At 46.5% G+C, this 20,234-nt stretch overlaps 1 protein-coding gene across 1 annotated transcript in view; it reads right to left on the bottom strand.

The window, feature by feature from the left end:
- LOC134102293 (cortexin-1) overlaps window positions 1-7,574 on the bottom strand; it is an 11,564-nt gene extending 3,990 nt beyond the window's left edge. Inside the window, exon 1 of the mRNA XM_062556360.1 lies at window positions 7,466-7,574. The gene's annotated coding sequence lies outside the window, so the exon portion shown is untranslated. The remainder of the gene's footprint in view (window positions 1-7,465) is intronic.
- Window positions 7,575-20,234: the final 12,660 nt, after the last annotated feature.

The raw sequence follows: 20,234 nt of genomic DNA, 5'->3' as shown, positions 1-20,234 counted from the left end.
CAGATGGCGGCCCAGCACGGGCGAACTATTACATCAGAGCCCTGCGCGTGAAGAGCCGAGACGGAGATGCTGTCTGTTTGTCCGGCGCATCGTTCCCGAGCCTCTCTTTAAAACGCCCACCGAGGAGAAATCACACAGCCTTCGGAAAAAACATTCTGTTCCATCTGCATGTGCCAGTGTTGGGACTGGTGCCACTATTGTGCTGCTTTTCTCTAGTGCTGTGTGTGTCTCTCTCTGGGACGTACTCTCACTGCTGCTGCTGCAGTCACCTACTGAACACACAGAACTGGGCCATGGGACGTTTGTGCCCTCGTCCCATTCCTGCCCCACACAGCATGCTTTTACGTGGACCCGCGCCAGGAAAACAACCCTCCCCTGCCGAGCCGTGGGTGGCGCGCTGGCAAACACGGCGGCCCGAATGCCCACATCAGCCCTGTGCCGCCGCGCTGCACAATGCTCATCCGCAGCAGCTGATGCCAGCTGTCACCCACAGCGGCACGTCCCGGCTCACGCCGGAGTGGCCATCTAATGGCCAGCACATGGCAGCGCCACAGATTCCAACTCGAGATTAAATCGAGAGAACACTAAAAAACAAACAAACAAACAAACATTGTGCCTTTGCCCCAGGCTCGCACTAAGCCCAATGAATGGCTCAATGCTTGTTAATTAGTTTTTGCCACCTATGGTTCACAAGCCTATTGACTTATACAGCTGGAAGGACACCTCAAGTTGTAAGTTGAAAACAATTTCCAAATACTAGTTGGTCATCCTATCGCAACTTCTGGCATCTGGCATCTGTTGGATGAAAGACAGAGAGAAAGAACAGATGAAGGACAGAGAGAGAGAGAGAGAGAGAGAGAGAGAGAGAGAGAAAAGTGAGAGAGAGATAAAAGTACAAGGAGGAGGGGAACCAGGTAACCATCCTTGTCTGTTCATGCCTGAGAGAACACAAGGCTGTAACGGTAACCAGCATTTGCATCACAGTGCGGTTGGCGCTTCGCAGCACTTGACAGAGACAAAGTGTCGCTGAAAAAGACCATTCGGTGGGATTGAATTCGCCCCATGGCAAACATTTAACTAATCACCTGTCACCTGCCCATGATTGATCTAGCGTCAGCACTCAACGTGAAACTCAAACCTTAAGTTTCCATGGGAAGGGCCCATCATTAGACCGGCATTAGTATTGAGCAGTGGCTTAAAGAGGCTCTACGTTACACAGATGCGGCTGCTTTGCCAAAAATGTGGTCACAGATCATGCGGTGTACAGTGGCGGATGCGCTCATATCCGCTCCAATTCACAACAAACTGCATCCGCCTCTGTCATCAACATCAACATATCCAGCGTATGGGGGTGCAATGCTGTGCACTTCTGAACGACACCATTGCGTAAGTGGTTAGCAAATATATCTCACAGTTGTGTTCAAATTATAGAAGATTTTGTTAGGGGCCCATGCTGTGGGATAATAAAAACAAAATATTTCACACAATTGTCATTCTTGTCGAGATTTATAAATGGAATGCACAGTGACTTTGTAACGGTTGCAATGAAGGGTAAAGAGCAGGAAACTCTTCTATATAAATAACCAAGTGCCGAGTTCCCAAGAGTCTGTGAGGAGAGAAGCTGGAGATGAGCACATGTGCTGATGAAGTGAGTGAGAATGAGCTCGTACTCAGAGACTGCTGTGCTACCTACCATTACCTCCACGGCCGCACCCTTTCCAATTCAACTTTAGTGCCCTCTCTCTTTCCCTTCTCTCTCTCTCTCTCTCTCTCTCTCTTTCCCTCTCTCCCGCTCTCTCTCTCTCTGTCAGCATTGCCTATTAAAGCCCTTTCAGGTGAGGCGAAGGTGGCTGAGAGGAGGCGAGGAAGACAGAGAAACAGATTATTTTCAATCAAGTCCCCCAAACCACATTGTGGCTGCGAAGCGCCCGCGGGGGCTTCCCACTCACAGAGATCCGTCAAACCAATGGAGTCGAGGGTTCATCCGAATAAATGAAGAAATACATTGTCCTTAATGAGCCCGTGACCTACACGGCCCCCGCCCACACCCCCCCCACCCAAATCACCGCCCAAACCCCCACCTCACGCATGGCCTCCGTCCCCTCCAGCCACCTGGCGAGACACTCTCTTTTCATTAGGACAGACGCCATTACTGGATGCGCCATCCGTAGGGGGGGACAGTTGGCTGCCCAGACCTATCACAATCCATCCCTCATCGACCAAAGCAGAATGGTCATTTGAAGGAAAAGCTTTGATTTTTTGTGTCATTATTTGCAGCTTCTCTCTTTTTTTTCCCTGTGTGAAAACATTGCCCGCCCGCCTGCCCGCCCTTCCTGCATCTTTGCTTTCCAAAACCAATTAGAGAGCACAATCAAAATAAAACAGAGGGCTCTCGGAGAAGAGGACGCTGAATGTCTCTCGATGGGGGCGAAATTGAATTAACTCTTCACATTTGGGTGCTGATGAAGACAAAATAGGATCCCAGGCAAAGGGCATGCAAGGCATTCGCCAAGCATGGCAGGGAAACCCGAGACTTTGATCAGAATAAATGTTGCCGGTGGTTTGAGGCGGGAGGCGTACATATGTGTGCACGTGTGGAATTGCCTGCGAGATGATACTGATGCCATCCATCACGCAGTGTATTGATGCAATTCTTTGATTCCCCCCCGCCCCCCCTCTCGCAGTGATCCGCTGCTGTTCGTCTGCTTTCATTCATCATTTAACAGGATTCGCTTCACCGTAAAGAGGCTGCTATGTAATGAGGAGGGGGCCCAGGTCACCTTGAGCTATAAGCAGACCCTCTAAATTCCAGAAAGATCAAAGCTATCTTTATTTACACTCATGTACACATGCTCACACACACACACACACACGCACACACACACACACACACACACACACACACACACACACACACACACACACACACACTGTACATACACATGTCCCTGCCCATGGCGTATTTTTAGACCAAGGAAAAAAAACCCAGAGACAGCTTTCCACCTTTCATGGACAGTGAATTTCAAGTCTCCAGCGTCCAACTTCTGCTGGCTGGCAGTCCGAGGTAATGGAGATTAAGGTGATTAATTAAACACGCAGGTGTTCTGTCACGTCCGCGCCGGTCAGCGGGACCACAGACGCGCGCGGTCTCTCGGTGAGACGGCGGGGGACGGTGAAGATGAAACGCCCCGCCGCCCCTCTCTCCGCTCCCGGGACCGCTCGCTCGGCGATAGAGACGTCCTGGGGAGAACGCGCTCGAGATTGCTGAGCTTTTCAGAGACTTGGCTCCCTCATGTATATATTCATGGGTTTACCTTCCCGTGTTGTCCACTCCTATCTCCGAACGCGGCTTATTCGTCCGCCTCACTCTCCATAACTTTGAGAAATCGCCCCCCCTCGGGCTCGTGTGGGGGGAAAAAAACGAGCAATACAGCGCCCTTTAAAGATTACAAATCGCCTGCCGGCCCTCCTGAAACACATTCATCATTAGACTGCTTGTCAGGCGGCTCAAAAGAGGGACAATCTGCCTCCGACGCGAGCACAATGCCGGACGCTCCCCCCTTTAGAAAAGCACGGGCTCTTATCGGGCCCAACCAGAGTGCTGCTGATGGAGGATCAGTGTTTCCTTTCTCGTCAATGACAAGGATTACTGGCTGAGTAATTGGATATAATTAAACACGGGGTGCTTGAGATGTGCCCCCACTGTCTCGGGAACAGTGCGTCGCACGGCTGGGGGTTCCGCTTTTCCGACAGCTCCCCAACAGCTGCCTCTACTTGAGTTCTGCCTGTAAGTTCATGCGTAAGGAGCACAGGGCCATAGATGTCTGTTCCACACTGGGGGAACCCTGCGGACATCCATAAAGATGTCATGCTGATAAGGACCATGTTAAGCTTTCTAAGCAAGCCGTGCTCTCTAAAGACCGCAGCCTGTTCTCAAAGTGACGGAAAGGTCACTTCCAAGAGGACATCAGGGCCCGGCCTCACAAAAGGCTCTCTGATTCTGAGATATGGCAGAAACACACATAAATACTGTATCAATCTACCACAAAACCCGCAACTTACACACACTGAAAAGCCACAGCCCACCCACACAAGTACGGAGGCCAGTGCCCAGTCATCATTCCTTCTCTCGGTCAGAGAGAATAAGATAACGGCCGGATAGAAAACCTCCCATGTTTAATTTACGTCCCAAATCACGGCATGAAATATTCAGCTGAGTGAGGCCTGAGACTGAGTGACAGGACACACTGCGGGGACTCTCTGGACCTTATCAAAGCCCACCTCCGTCCACCTCTGTCCACCCCCCCTGTCCTCCACCAGCCCCCCCAAAAACCCCCTCCATTCCTGTCTGCATGGGCCGGCAGGGGTCCTGCTTACAGGTAAGCTGCGTTGCCACGAAAGGGACACAACCACTGGGTCGACAGAGAGAGTGAGAGAGAGAGTGAAAGAGAGAGAGAGAGAGAGAGAGAGAGAGAGAGAGAGGGAGAGAGAGAGAGAGAGAGAGAGAGGAAGAGAGTGACGGCATCCGAAATCCCTCCTAAGCAAACCGGCCCCTGTTCAGGGATGGAATCCGGACGACATCAATCAGGGCAATCCGAGAGGGAGCGTGGAGAGTGGAATATGGACAAGTCAGCATTCACAAAGCCAAAAGACAGCACTTTTTTTCTCTTCCGCCGCCGCCTCCTCCTCCTCCTCCTCCTCCTCCTCCTCCTCCTCCTCCTCTTCTCCTTCTTTTTCTACCGAGCAAGAGAGTGGCCTGCCACAGCGCCGGCGAAGGAGCAGAGTTGGTGCCAGTGGGGATTAGGGGGGGAAATATATATTACATGCTCTGCAGGACGCTCATTCCAACTTCAGACAGAGAACAAGCAAAGTCACACAACAATGACAAACCACCACCACCACCAACAACAACAACAACCAGCCACAGTGACAAAAACAACATTGGAAAATGTCACCGAAAAGGTCAAGCAGAGTCAGGAGAACTCTGGGTGTCTTGGTGGAAAAAATGAATTATATACACAACACCCCAGTCTGAAATATGAACAAATACGCATTTCCATCAATCTGATGGATATTTCCGAGAATGAAGTGCTGATGTTAGTACTTTATTCTAGAAGGACAATCCCAGGTATGAGGAGGATAGATTAGATGTGAAAGGAGAAGGCGTATGAAGTCAAGGAATTAGGAATATACCAGATTAGGGACCCGAGCAAGGTCACACAACAATGACAAACCAGGGAAGGTTATCATAACTAATAGGAGCTTATGGAATATCTCTCCCGTCAGCTGTGGAGAGCGCAGAAAGAAAAGCGCACTAGACACATTCACCAGAAAGAATTGGTAGAAAAAGAGAGCGGCTTGGTAGCGTAGCACGCCTTGCAGTCAGCACATTCTATTCCAAGAAGCCAATCGGAATGAAAGTTAATGGCCTCGGGGTTGGGGCCGGCCGGCCTGGAGGGTGAGTTTTAATGGCACTCAGCATTCACAGATGAAGAGGGGAGATTATAAAACTGCGGCCCCAGTGTCAATTATCAAATGGCTCCAGATTATGGCCATGATGAATATTTGAGGAGCAAACTTTGGTGGGAAATCGAAACCTGCGTGCTCTCCCCAGGCCAAGTGTGCCATGGTAGATTGGTCTCTCTTCAAAAACACATCTCCCACGCCCTCCCCCAACAACACAAAACAATGACATAAATGCACCTGCTACAACAAATGTCTAGGGAATACCCACCTCGTTAGTTAAAGCTGTCTCAACCACACTGAAAAATAAGCATGACAAACAGCCAGGGTTGTAAAATAATGCCGACATATTTCAGTTTAAGAAGTCTGACACTGCTACAGTACAGCTATCGGTGGTGGTGTCCGAGAGACTGGACACTCAAAACTTGTAAGGAGTAGAGTAGCCTACAGAAACCAGCGTCGACACCTTAGGCTACAATCAAAACAACAGAAGAAGTGTATTATGGCGGATGCAGCAGAGAACAAAAACCTCTCCCATTAGTCAGAGTCTCTTGTTACACATGTAGAAACACATGGAGGGGAGAGATCAGTGTTACCAGGCCTACAACAGATTGGAGGGAAAAAACCTCCCATTACTCATACTGGGGCAACAGGGGTTCATTAAATAGTGACGAGGTGTAATACTAGGCAGCACTGTTCAGAAACAGCTTTGGGGTTGCCTCACACCCAGCACAGATTCAAAAGCTTGTACCCATAGGTTCCACAGTTGCATGAGCTGTTCCTAAAAAAGCACAAGCTGACTGCTAAAAGAAACAGTGAGATGGTGATCAATAATTTTACCTGTACGCACACTATCATCACACTAATAACTGAACCAGAACAAAGAGGAAACATACAGAAATCTGAGCAACACCTATACAAGCCTATCTCATTTCACAGCATCAAAAAGACACCAGGGAACATTCTCGTTGAGTGCTTCTACTATAGAACACTATAGAGTCACTGAGACGAGTGCCCTCGATTGGGCTTTCAATTGAGTAGTAGCCCAGTGGTGCAAGTGTCCTCTTAGTAGTAGCCTAGTGGTGCAAATTTCCCCTGGCAAAAAACAAACAAACAACCGTTACTATTAAGCCAAACAAATTAATTGGAGATATAGTCTAGCAGAAGAGTGCATTGCACCCAACAATAATGCCTCCACCTGTAACAACAAAACCACCAGGAAAGACCTATCAGATATACTGCAAGATTACAAATCTTGGTTTTCCGGTTGCACTTGGCACACATGCCCCGCTTGCAACATCATGAGCCCATTTGAGACCAATTAGAATACAGGCCAACACAGCATTATACCTCTTACAGGTAGATCTTCATGCGCTCAATTTGAAGTGGTTAGATGTAATTACGCAGAGTGAAACACTGTACAAATGCGAGTTTAGACCAAAGAAAAGCCCCCATGTATATATTTTTTGCATTATGGTTTAACAAAATATTTTAACTGGAACTTTATATGCCCGCACAGGAAAACATTGTTTTTTCTTTAAATGTACAGTAAAACATAACTCACATCTCATAAGCCACAGCTGGCTATTATAAAATATATTATTAACGAGAGCTGAACGGCAGTTCAAGTAAAAGTAGGCTAAACTAAATAAAAAATACTATTTCTTTTAAAATAAGCTTTCATCACTTGTGCGTAAACGTGTTGGAAGAGGTGCATAGACAGCGATGAAGCGGACAGTAATGCAAATCTGTTGTTTTAACTTTTACGTTATTTACTCAGATGTCAGTTGCAATGTTCACTATGCCTGTCTACTAATGCGCATTATGGACCAACTCTACATGATAACACGAATTAGGAATTAAAATCCACGTGCACGCCGTCGTCATTTAATGCGAATCCAGAAGTGAAAGACGCACATACAGTAATTTAATCAAACTAATAACAATGATCACCTTATGACGCGTTAATCAAAAACGTTATTTGGTGTCGATCATACGATACCTCTGCAGAGTTTTCTGAGGTGGCTGCTCGGCTTCACATAAGTTCCGCGCCTGCAAACTTCGGGTACTGTGTTCGTGCTCATGGACCTACTGAATGAACTGCAGTGCTGGCCATCTCCGATCAGCGCAGCGCCCATCTACTTTACAACAGCCGAGAGCGCGCCCGCTTCTTAAAGCACCGCACCCCAGCATATCTAGGCACACTTTCGTAACCAATCAGGACAAAATAGACTCGTACACTTTCCTTATACCTGGTCTTACATATCATGTGAACATGCTATAACTAACCTACATCATGTGCAGGAGAACTGAAACGTTCCAATGATTACTCTGGCCATAAAGAAATCACACATGGGCAAGTAAAAAATGCAGAGGATATTTATTTCTGATCAGAAGGACAGTGAAACATCTACATTAGGCAGGAAGTGAAATTCTATGCACAATTTAACTACAACAACTGCTAATCACTGATGACATGTTATTAAAGGTAGTTTATAATGTAGTATACCTTGATTACAAGTAGGTCTATATTAAAGTACACATTTATAATTACTAATGATGAATGTAGAATGTAGCGTAGAAAAGCAATTTTCATACCAAAAGGTTTATGTTTCTAAGCAATGCTAAAGTCGAAGTGAAAGAGCAGGAGCCTCCAATTCAATTTTGCCACATCTTAGTACATTAAGCAAATCCTCATTAGGATATTAAAAATGTGAAAAATGATTGGCAACTATAAAAATACCTTTCACAATGTTGAACAATATTTCATAATGGTCTCCCATTCTCAGGCTGTATCCTTTCCAAGTCTTAGTTTACAGTCAGTTGACATGATTTATGCTGACAAGATTTCTTGGAGGCTGATCAGTGGGGTACCGAGATTGGTCGATCCACTCTCTGTCAATATGGAATAATTGTAAATGATGCATTCCTGATGCACCTAACCCAAATGAATCCCTGTGGAGAACCTTCAGGCCAAAGCCAAGACAGTAAAATATGGGGTCTAGAAACACCTGCTTAATCTCCCATGACCACTAGTGTAATCAGTGCATGTCTAATTAACATTGAGACCTGGTCTAACCTTGGCAACAAAGCTGAAGTTCCACCATAAGTCCTTCAGCAAATGCCATAGTATCTACTTATTGGATTACGGGCCCATGGCGCCCATGTCACTGAATAATTTTCACCACCCTCATTAAACCCTATCTAGCTTCTGTGTTGGAAGTGTCTGTATTGCTACAGATAAAAGTATAGTGTTAACTCATTTTGATTTAGAGAACTCACCATAAGTCAACTGAATATAAATGGCAGTGTCCTTGCAGTCAATGCGGTATGAAATCCATCCAACCCTGTAGTGTAATAAATTAGCCATTGAATACTGACAACTGATATTAAACCTTACTGTTTCATCATTTTGTGAAGTTTGGCAACACATTTATAACCAAGCACATATTTTTTAGAGAGTATTACATTCATCACTGGACAGTAAAAATAACGGAGGTCCAGACCTCTGTGACCTCAATGCTGCACACTGCCCAGCCAAGAACTTCTACTGGATTTGGTGACATGGCAGCTATAGCGGCAGGTCACTTCAATTTACTGTAACATAAAACAAAGAGTTTTTCCAGTTCCGTTGACAAGACTTGCTAACAAGGGTTGGGACACAGGTCTGTCTCTATGGGCACAGTCGCCACACTCGGTGCTCAAGTAGAGAGGTCACCCGACACTGTTCTAGAAATCCAGAAATTCAGAGACCACGATTACTACTGCATGTGATCATGCCCACCATGAGCAATATGGCGGTGCCAGGCAAAGCCCACAACCTGCTCCCTGACCAGACTTCTATCCGAGGGAGGATGGCCTCTCTGCCATCTGTGCCATCTGCTGCCAGCTCCTCTCCCCCCCTGCAGCCAGGCCCCAGCTGGGGCAGCCGCCTTGGCACTGCCAGTCCTGCCAGGTCAGAGGCACCAAGTCTGGGCACACATCCCCTCATTATACACAGAGGTAGCATGCAGCGCCGCCATAATTAGATCCACATAATGGCCTGTTCTTCATTTGCTTTGGCAAACAGATCGATCAGATGTTATTTTCTTTTTTTTTTCATCCCATGAAAGGCTGGGCTGCTTCCTCTTTCGACAAAAGAACTGAGGCCATGAGTGCTCAGCAAAGGTGAGATGCTTTTTGCTTTGAGGATGTTCTGTTTTCACTCTCCAGCCCTCTGAGGGCTAATCAGAGAGAGAGGGAGAGAGAGAGAGAGAGAGAGAGAGAGAGAGAGAGAGAGAGAGAGAGAGAGAGAGAGAGACTAACAAATTAGAGCCATTCCTCAATGTTAATTACAATTAAGCCAATTTTCTCCTGGAACAGATCAGCAAAGCGCTCCGGCTGCCCACCCCTGCCATGCTAAAAATGGATCTGTCCCTCAGAGTGCCAATGCACTTGTCAGGTCGGCTGAGTGAGAGAGCGCGCATGTGTGTGAGGCGAACGTGTGTTGTGTGTTGTGTGTGTGTCCGTGTGTCCGTGTGTTGCTGTCAGCTCGAGTGAGCGGGTCAGCTGTCAGCATGACCAGCGATAGGAGCGTGTGACGGGTGTGTTGACCAAAGCTGGTGCTCCGACCAAAGTGGGGGGGGGGGCGTCGAAGTCCGAGTCCGAGTTGCCTTGGGGATGGTGGTGGGGGTCAGGGATGCAGGTGGCCCAAACAAATCAATAACCTTGATAATGAGGTCGGAAGGGTGTCATCATTATGCCCCCCCCCTCCCCTTGGGCAACACATGCCTCCTCTTCCGGAAAGAGCATTGTCCCCGTCTCAGAGTGCCCAGCACACCTCATTAACCTTTTCAGCTTTCAAAGACCCATCTTTGTTCACCAGACACCCATTTCCGATGGGATGTTTTTCCAGAGTGGTAGGCTACAGAGCGCGGGGATTGCAGGCTGGCTTCAGTTCAAGTTGACGGCCACGTCATGACTCTTTGGCAAGTGGGTGGGAGCTTCAGGAGGGAGAAGCGCATTCGTCCACATAGTGTGCAGACTGTTGAAATTGCCTCCGAGAGATTATGTGCAGAGAGACGACATTCTCGGCTGCCAAAGTCCAAACACTTAAGCTCATCTTAGTTATTACTGGCCGTATAGATTTAGGATTGCACATTATGCAATATGAATTCATCCCTTTTGCAACATAAATTCACTTCACAGACATCGTCTTTTTGTTAAAAAAAAAAAAAAAAATCACCCAGCACTCCTGTCAAAAGTCCTGAGAAATCCAGCTTCATTCCCAAGATACAAGCACTAATCATAGGCTTGGCCCCATCATGAGCACCCACTGCTGTACCGGCAACCTCATTATATAGAGAGAGTGAGAAGAAGTAGTGTCATATGCAACGTTTTCTCTTCGTGCCACACAGTCATTACCCAATAGCCAGGGACCGGTGTCATTGCCGGGAGGCCTGGGACATGCCATAGCGCTCGGACAGTGCGCCCCCGCCCCCATCCGATGGGCCAGAGTCATACATCACACAGCGCCTCACCATGACACCAGCCCAGGTTTCCCTGCCCTCGCTGGCTGACCCATACTTCACGGGCCATTAGGATTTCTATTTTTATGTAATTACCCCAAAGTGGCTGCCCGGCATTCTGTCGCCACCACGACCAGATGAGCAAGGCCATCCTTTATGGTGCTTAGCTCGTTACTGTACAGTTCTGGAGGGGGAGATAGGGCTCTCCAACAAGGCACAAGCTGCTTCTGTTTACTAACAGAGATTCCTCACTGTACACCAAGAATGCCACTCCTCTCATTTCTAATTTTGGCGCAACTGTTGGTATGCATTGTGTCATTGTCTCTGTGTTCCATATTGGACAGTAGCACCTCTAGAGTTGGCACATGAGGAATGAGGCTACTATTTCCAGATCATTCCATAAGCAGATAGTGAGAACATTGATCTCCAGGTGCCCTGAGGTGGACCAATTACCATACACTTTACCTCCGCTGCAAGGCCATCCACCATTGATCTGTTTTCAGGAGACGTTCGTCAGTCTTAAAATATTCAGAGGGGCAGCGGGGGTGGGTTGGGATGGGGTGTGGTGGTGGTGGTGGTGATGGTGGTGGGGGCTTTATGATGGCTCTGAATGGGCGCGAGGCAAACTCATTCAGCTGAATGACTTTCGAATGCATTCTCAGAATTTATGCCTCTGCGCCCAGCGTAAACGAAGCGGCCGTTTTCCTGGTTGTGAATGGAGTAGTACGGAGAGGGCATCGCAGGGCACGACTGGGCAGGGCAACGTGCCCACTTTATTATTCATAACATCTTAATTATGCATGTGTGCCTAATGGTAGTAAACAGTCCATATCCACACCTCAGTCTGAAGCAGGGATTAGTGGGCAACGTCCAGACACATGTTCAGAATAATGACACGAGTGAATGAATTGGAAAAGACAACTCATTACAGCGCGGGCTAAAGTTGCACACGGACCGCACGTGTTAATCACGTGACCACCATCTGAGGCACACCGATGTCAAAGTAATTTTCCCGTTGAAAGGACACGTCCGAGATGGTCTTGGAGGCCTGAAGTGTAGCGTTTCCCGCCAGTGTCTTCTTTGATCACATGTATCGCTCGAAGACAGCTGAAGGTAGGCTAACCACAGATGGGTGACCACTACGCTCGGTTAATTCATATAAAACTGTCGGCGAGTGAAATTCATGTTGCTGAAAAGTCACGACGATGCGCTCTCAAGTTCTTGGACACATCTGTGCTTGAAGCGGTGGGGTTGTGTGGGCAGTCGAGCTGAAAATGCAAATCAGAGAGAAAGGACAGCTTACACACGGCTCTCTCTCTCCGTCTGGCCAGCTGAGTAATGGCACCCAATTTAAATCTGTGCCTTGATTAGCATCAGCACAGGATTCATTTGGGATACAGTTAACATGATTGATCATTTTCATCAATTAATGAGAGAATAATAAATATATTAATAAGGAATGAGTGTGGAGCACGGCCAGAGAGGCAGTCAGCTGCTTAAGCTCTAATACATCACATAAAAAATGTGCTGTTGGTACGCAGCGAAAGTGAGTAAATAAATAAACAAACAAAACGAAAGTGTTTTAGTGAGAGGAGGCCGGTCCAGTCTCCTGAGGTGTCGGACCGACTATGTGCCGCCTCACAGGTGACATCACTCTTCCAGCTGACACTGTAATTACAGTGTGGGTCTCTAGGTGCAATTAATGAAAGGCCAGGTTGTATTCACTGGGGTCAGATCCTTTTTTTTTTCCAATTACTGCACTGTCAGGATCCATTGGGTACTGGTGGCGGATCACCTCCTCCTCCTCCCCTGCAGAGAGATGGATGCTGACTGATGGAATCTCCCATGAGTTCAAATGTCATGGACACGCATGGTGCGGTTGATCATCCAGCAAATTAGATATTCAGTGAAAACGGCGCCAGTCGTAAACAAGGACCTGCGTACACAAATCAATATGAAATACCACGTTAATGGTAAATTAAACCAACATGAAATTAATAACATTGCAGTCCATGATGCCACTAAACTAATTAAATGGCATTTTCTGGGATGAAATGTGACCTTTTTGGAATGAATCCTGACCCAACAAGAAGACACCAATGGCTTCTCTGATGACTGGAGAGCCTTAGGCCAGTCATGGGGAGCCATGAGGATTCATGAGGCTGCAGACCACCTAGATCAATCACTTCTCTAGGCCTATCTAAAGATCTGATGGCAAATTGACCACTGATGCCCAGTTTTGCAGCAAATGAGAATATAATCCTCACCACTGCTGGATGGAGAAGATGAAGTTCTAAACCCAGTCTATGCATGCAGTATAATAGTGCGTTATAAAACAATATAGCTTGTACATTCATTGACCAAAGTTGGTCTGAGGACATGGACCAAAAAAAAAAAAAAGAAACAGAGATTATATATCCGGTGAGATGTAAGTTATGCTAAGTGATGCATCTGCAAAAGAATCTTTAGTACAGTGGGCGCAGACCTGAGAGGGCAGTATTAAAAATTCAAATAAGCCGTGCGCTTTTCATCAGTCATCAGCAGAAAAAGCAGGGGGGAAGAGACTGATTTTGATATTTTTGTCCAGGATTTAATTTCCTCCCCTTTCATATTTGATCAAAAGCTTCCTGGGCTTCCTAACCCCCCCATCCCCCCCTCCACCCTACATTCCCAACTCCTTCTCTTCCCCTCCTCTGCTTGCCGCGCGATCCATCATCAGATCTGACTTTAATATGCTTTACGGAGGAATATAAGCCATTCATCACCGAGCAGGACTCGGGCGCCGCCTCCACACCGCTAGACCTCCAAGCCCAGGCGAGCCAGCCGAAAATCCTCCGGCCTGGAGCCTGGAGCCCTGAGCGCCGGTCCAGCCACAGTCAGGCTAATGTCTGTTTATTTAGGTAGAGCGCCTGCCTCCGATCGGTCACTCCGTGGCAGGCCGTGGCATTAAAACGAGAGGCATTCCACCTCACGGCATCAGGAGACCATAATGCGCTTCTGTGTTCATCAGCTATCACTCCTGCCTTTTTCATTGGCCCTTGGGGAAAGAGTGTGTGTGGGTAACTATGAGACCTCCTCCATTTTGTGGGTCTCTGTCTCTGGCATTAGTGGCATAACTGAAGAGCCCCTTGAGTACAATTGGCCTGTGGTGCTCACAATAAAAAAAGAGAGTTGAGTCAACTTTTAAAACAAGATTATTTCCCTCAGTTTTGAAGTCTAAGACAGTGTAATGCCTCTGCTTTCAACACAGCCGGCAGGAGGGAACAGGGTCATGTATGACACTGATTATGGTTAGACAAATGAACACCCCAGGGATTCGGAAGGACCATAGTCCTTGCCCCAGGCAAAAAAGAACAGAAATAAAAACAGCCTCGCAGACTCATCTGGAGCCAAAGGGGCGCGGAAAAGGCTGCTAATGGGAACAAGCTAAGATGGATAAACAGACGAAAACACTTTCCCTCCGGTCGCCTTAATGACTTTAATTATAGTTTGAGGTGTCTTTAATAATTCACAGAGCAAGGGAAAGGTGGAGCAGTTTCATAATTCACTGTGAGCATAGAAAAAGCACTATTAATGTGAATTACAGCCCCAATGAAGGCTCCTTTCATTATACAGTACTCTTAACTGCACTGTGCATGAAACTCTGGAATAAGAAACGGCCTGAGATCAATAGTTTAAATGTTGCTCAATAATGACCGTAGTATGCGAGGCAGATTACATATGCTGCTGAATCATCTCATTAATTCTCATGCCTCGCTCCGACAATAAATCACGCGGTGCAAATTTAAAGACATACAAAGTGTAATCCGATGGGCATATTGGTTATGATGGAGAAAAATCCGCAGGTCATTTGTATTGGGTTGTTACTGTATGAGTGATGCAGTTATATAGAAGCATTGATGAAATGACTCAGGTGGTCATACATTATCCTATCCTTGCCACCGGGGGAACAAATGGGCTCTGCATCTTGCATTCTTTAGTCTGGAGTCTGAGACACTCGTTTGATAGCCTGTGCGCTGTCACCTCCGTTCCTCCCTCTCATTTTGCAGCCTAATATACTTCACGCTGACTACCCTCTTCGCCGTGACCCCTATTACTATACATGACCCCTAGTACTAACGGGTGAAGGCACTTCTGTTTGCAATTGCTGTGTCCTGCTAGTCAGCATAGTGTACAGTAAAAGCAAAAGTACAGTAAACCCATGCTTATCAGAAGATATGTTTTTGCTTGACTATGCCAGCTTTAAAAAGATCTGATCCAACGCGTGCAAGTGTTCTATACATTCACTTACAGTAGCCTGGCACTATTTGATTATTGAATTATTGAATTATTAATGATCTAATTATTTCACTGAAGAAAACATCAAATGTTTGCATTACTTTCCAATCTTGGTATATGTACTGGTCGATAACACTACCCATGAGGCCCATACAATAAAACAAAACTCTATGATGATGAAATATGCCCTTGGTGACCCCATCTATTTCCTCTGAATGCAATTATCCATAGTGCCCTGCCCTGTCTTAATGCTATGCTTATTTACCAATCTCCAACTGTGCTGGATTCACACTGTGCTTTGTGGTCCCTGTTTGGATTATGGTGGTGGAATGAATACTCTGATCAGGAGAGGGGTGGAGAAGAGGGGAAGGGAGAGAGAAAGAGAAGAGTGAAGAATAGAGAGTAAGAAAAGAAGCAAGAGGAGGAGAATAAAAGACAGATGTAGAGAGGAAACAAGAGGAGGGGAGTGGGGAGGAGGGGAGTGGGGGGAAGGGGACCAGAGGAGAAGAAAAGAGAGATGAGAGGACAACAGGATAGAAGAGAGGAGCACTGAGTGGCCTACCTGTGACTCTGATCTCGTCCACATGTTAATGAGAGCTCAGCAGGAGGCGCAGCCCTGTGCTCCTGCAGGAGGTGGTAATGAGGAGGTGAGCGCGGTGGCGCGGCGGTGGCGAGGGCAGGACCCGCTGGGCGCTGGGAGCATCGTTAGGGCTATTGATACCGCAGGACAGCGGCAGGACCTCCTCTGGCGGGCTTAGCGGCTCAGGCTCCCCGCTCTGATTTACACTTATAGATTAGCTGTCATTTTCAGCGCGCAAACAAACACTTGAGGGGAGGGTAAGTGGGCCTCCCCTGTGGTAAAAGTGAGGCTATCTGTCATGGCTGAGGCGGGCTCTGGGGGGAGGTGGGGAGGGCTGCCTCACAGCACGGAGCAGAGGCTCCATCATGTTCCGCACGCACGCACACACACACACACACACACACACACACACACACACACACACACACACACACACACACACACACACACACACACACACACACACACATACACACACACACACACACACACACACACACACACACACACACACACATATTCTGGCTTCATGCTGGTACTGTGTTATAGAAAGTGATAATCAGACATGAAATTCAATTTCATGCCATTTTTACTACATGGATTTCCGCCAGATGCAACTCCAGCACGCCTGGTGACTTGTTTTCATGTATATAAGAAAACCACGCTACCTTTAGCTTTTCATTCTCCCTTAATGACAAACAACAGGTGCAAAATGAACAGCCTTGGCTCTTATATGGTCATACTATCAAATGACCATCTATCAAACCAAGCAAAATACATCAAAATGTACACGTGCATCCAAACACACAGACTCACATTATTGTAGCATTTGTAACGTGTGACTGCAGCACAAACAATCAATTGTTTCTAATACAAAAACAATCAGTTGTCTGCCATTATACTGTGGGGCTTCCACAAAAGTGGCCAGCAACTCAACTCAGCATTTTCAGCTTCATAAGCCAGATCCCTCTGAGACAGACGCCTCCCACCTTTTGATCAATAGAAACAGCATTTGCCATTGTTGAGCCTTTCAGAGAAGAAATGACTCTGCCCAATTAGGAGGGCGGTGTGTGTGTGTGTGTGTGTGTGTGTGTGTGTGCCTGCGGTGGATGGGTGATTTCATTTAGAGAAGGTTTCCGCCAAACGCGCTGCTCACTGGCCCTAGATGCCCCGCGCTGGGCAGCCTGCTCATGAGCCTGTTGTATGCGGCTGCACAGAGCCGCCGTGGCAGCCTGGCCTCTGTAAATAGCCCTGTTACGAGGGCCTAATTTGTGGAGTATGGGCTCGGGCACATCCTCCTCACCTCTCAGAGGAAATGGCAGAATGGCAGCCACTGGTCAGCGCACAATTCCGGCTAATTATAAGTGTGTATGACTGTGTATGTGAATGTGTGTGTGTGTGTGTGTGTGTGTGTGTGTGTGTGTGTGTGTGTGTGTGTGTGTGTGTGTGTGTGTGTGTGTGTGTGTGACACAGAGAGACAGTTTGGTGTGTCGCTCGTTCACTGCAGGCCATCAGTGGTATTATCCAACCATGCTCCAGATGTTGGTCTGGATCAAAGATGACCTTTTATGATTTAATTAAGGGCCACATTGACTTGTGTACTGTCCAGAGCCATTATCATAAATAAAAGGCTAACGAAATAAAGGCAAACATCATGTCTGTGCCTGGATGTCATGTGACCGACGCCGGGGCAGTGATTATTCCGATCAGGACCCTGTCCGCATCCGTCTCTAATCATAATTCTCTTCCACCATCAAAGACAAGGGAATGGCCTTCAGTTCTGCTTCTCCGACAAGTATCCCCGAAAGCAACATCCACCACGGAGCGCAGATCTGACAAATGAGCTCTGTGAAATATAGCTAATGTCATACAAATGCTATGCCTTCCCCACTTTGCACAGCTCCGTGCATGTGAATTGTCAAAGGGCTTTTCTGTGAATAATGTTTCTTTAACCGTACAGAGCAGATTAAGTATGTTCTGCTTTCATGTTCCGGGTCTCTGTTTAAGAACTGGAGTAGACATGTGCATGGGAATAGCTCAGAGAGGATAAAAAAAAAAACATTTGGAAAAACTTAATGGCAGCACCCATACTAACACATCAAAGTGGATGAGTGACATGAATACTTGTTGGTGACAAAAAAGGCGTTCGGCAGAGTAAAAAAAAAATGAACGATCACAGATTAAACAGCACCGGTTATGACTGACATGGGATCAGCCGCTCTTGGCACAGCTCAATATTTATAGACTGCATCCTTAATACTCTTATTCAAATTCATTTTCATGGTCATAACCTCAGAGGATGACCATTTATATTCATAGAATACCAATAAACACACACTGCGTTATTTATGTACTACACACTCTAAAAGTCAGCATGCCCGCAGGCACCGAGGCAAATCCCCATCTCTTGTATTAATACAGGCTGAAGAGTCAGCCTACGATGAGCACAGCAGGATGTAGCTTACATGCTTGCCTGTATACAGTGCAAGGCAGGTATTAAGATAATGTAGTCATTTGTGATTCCAAAAGCATATGCTTTGTGGATGTGATACTATGTTGTGTGGATGCGGTATACGGGCTAACCACTAGAAAACTCATTCTAGAACATACTGCAGTCATTTGTGTCTTGTCTAACAAAGACATTTCATCTTTTCATTTCATTGAGTGGCGTCCAGGTCAGAGCAAGCCTGACCGATGTGGGTCCCAGGCTAGAGCTGCAGCCTCAGCACCACACCCCCCCGAAAGTGTCGTACGTTTGGGGATATGGGGCGGAATTCATCATACAGGACAGGCCCTGGAATAGGCTGCACAGTTACAGGAATGTATGAGACACTGGGCAAACACTTGGCATGTTTATAAGACATCCTCCACATTCCCAAGGCCAGCTCAATTAATCAGAGCGGAGCAGGGACCATATCGGACACCTATCCTCGCCAACCCCAGTCCCACCAGCTCTTGCCCACTCTCACTAGCAACAGTGGCGGCAAGCGCGGCCCATCTCAGCACATGGGCGCAGCCAGCTCAAAGTTCTTCGGTTTTAACTTTGACTGCAACTCTGACTTTATCTGGGTCTTTAAAGGTATCCTTAACAAGATTTGCTCTCAGGATTCCCCTACAGTGGTGAAGCACCATAATAAACAAACTAAATATGCATCTTTTGCAACAAAGTGTCAACATAACTCCAATATAATATAGAGGGAATGCATAGACAACAGCATAGCAGCTCTTTTCCATTTTGTGGATTTAAAAAAAAAAAAAAACTGTTGAGGGTGCCTTTAAGTACATCATCTCAGAAATAAGTACATCTCAGAAATAAAACATGCTTGTCATGGGTTGTAGAAAACTAAGGAATTCAATGACTAGAATTCAATGGACAGCACTGGCTTGATGCATCACAATTTACCATTTTATTCTACATTTTATGATGCAAAAATACTTGTGCCTAAAGGCTACACCAGCACACCATCCACAACATGTCTTGTTATCCGAGGCCACAAACCACAAGATTTTAGACAAGAAGAGACCTTTAGACAAAGTAAAGCTCCTTGCAGTCTCCAAAGGAAGATCATTAAAGGGCAAAATGTCAACCTCATATCATCTTCATATAAAACCTATTTATGAATGTCTTCGTATAAAACTGCATAGAACAGGGATTTACTTCATTTGTTGAGTTCAAAGAACTTCCAGCCAAAGGGACAGGTTGAGAGGTTTAAGAGAGGTCTAAGCAGCTTAGTCCACTGTGTACTGACGCTTTGCAGAGAGAGCACATATATATCATGTTTTCCTGCCGCATGTATCATACGACATTCAGCTACGGCTGAGTCAGACAGCTAGCTCACTGGAGCTTAACAAGGAGCCTCCTGACTTTCTACTTCAGCACCATTCCCAACAGAGGTAGGCTATTGAGCATAAAAAAGCTGCCCCCTTACCAGCAACGCAGTCCCTTTATACTAGCAACCTGTAGCAACCTGAATCCAAAACAAATGACAACAAATGATACAGAAGCCTGTAAATGGAGGCTTTTGCAGTGATAACACAATCTGTGATAACAACCACAAAACAATTCCAACATTCCAAGTCTAAGGCAAGTGGAAAAATCGGAACATTTCGCTCTAATGGCCTTTAAAAATCCTGTGGGCATATGGCCATACAGCACAGATGCCTAATAAACGGGTTCGATTTCCACTTTAGTTCATTATAAATGACAATCTGTCCATCTTTTATTAATTTGAAAAAAGGGCTTTTTTGGATATCTACAAGTGGTTAACCATTTGGCATGCCAGATTAATTCCCCACTCTGGAAAAAATACAGCGATCGAAACAGTAAAAACTGAATTAACAAAAACCTTCCTGTTAGTGCAACAGCTTGGGTACAATGACTAATCTCAGTGGGCCTGGCGTCCACG

The sequence above is a fragment of the Sardina pilchardus genome, chromosome 15 (assembly GCF_963854185.1).
Source record: "Sardina pilchardus chromosome 15, fSarPil1.1, whole genome shotgun sequence".
NCBI lineage: Eukaryota > Metazoa > Chordata > Actinopteri > Clupeiformes > Clupeidae > Sardina > Sardina pilchardus.
The sequence above is the reverse complement of the archived record's forward strand: the minus strand, read 5'-3'. Positions and strand labels throughout refer to the sequence as shown.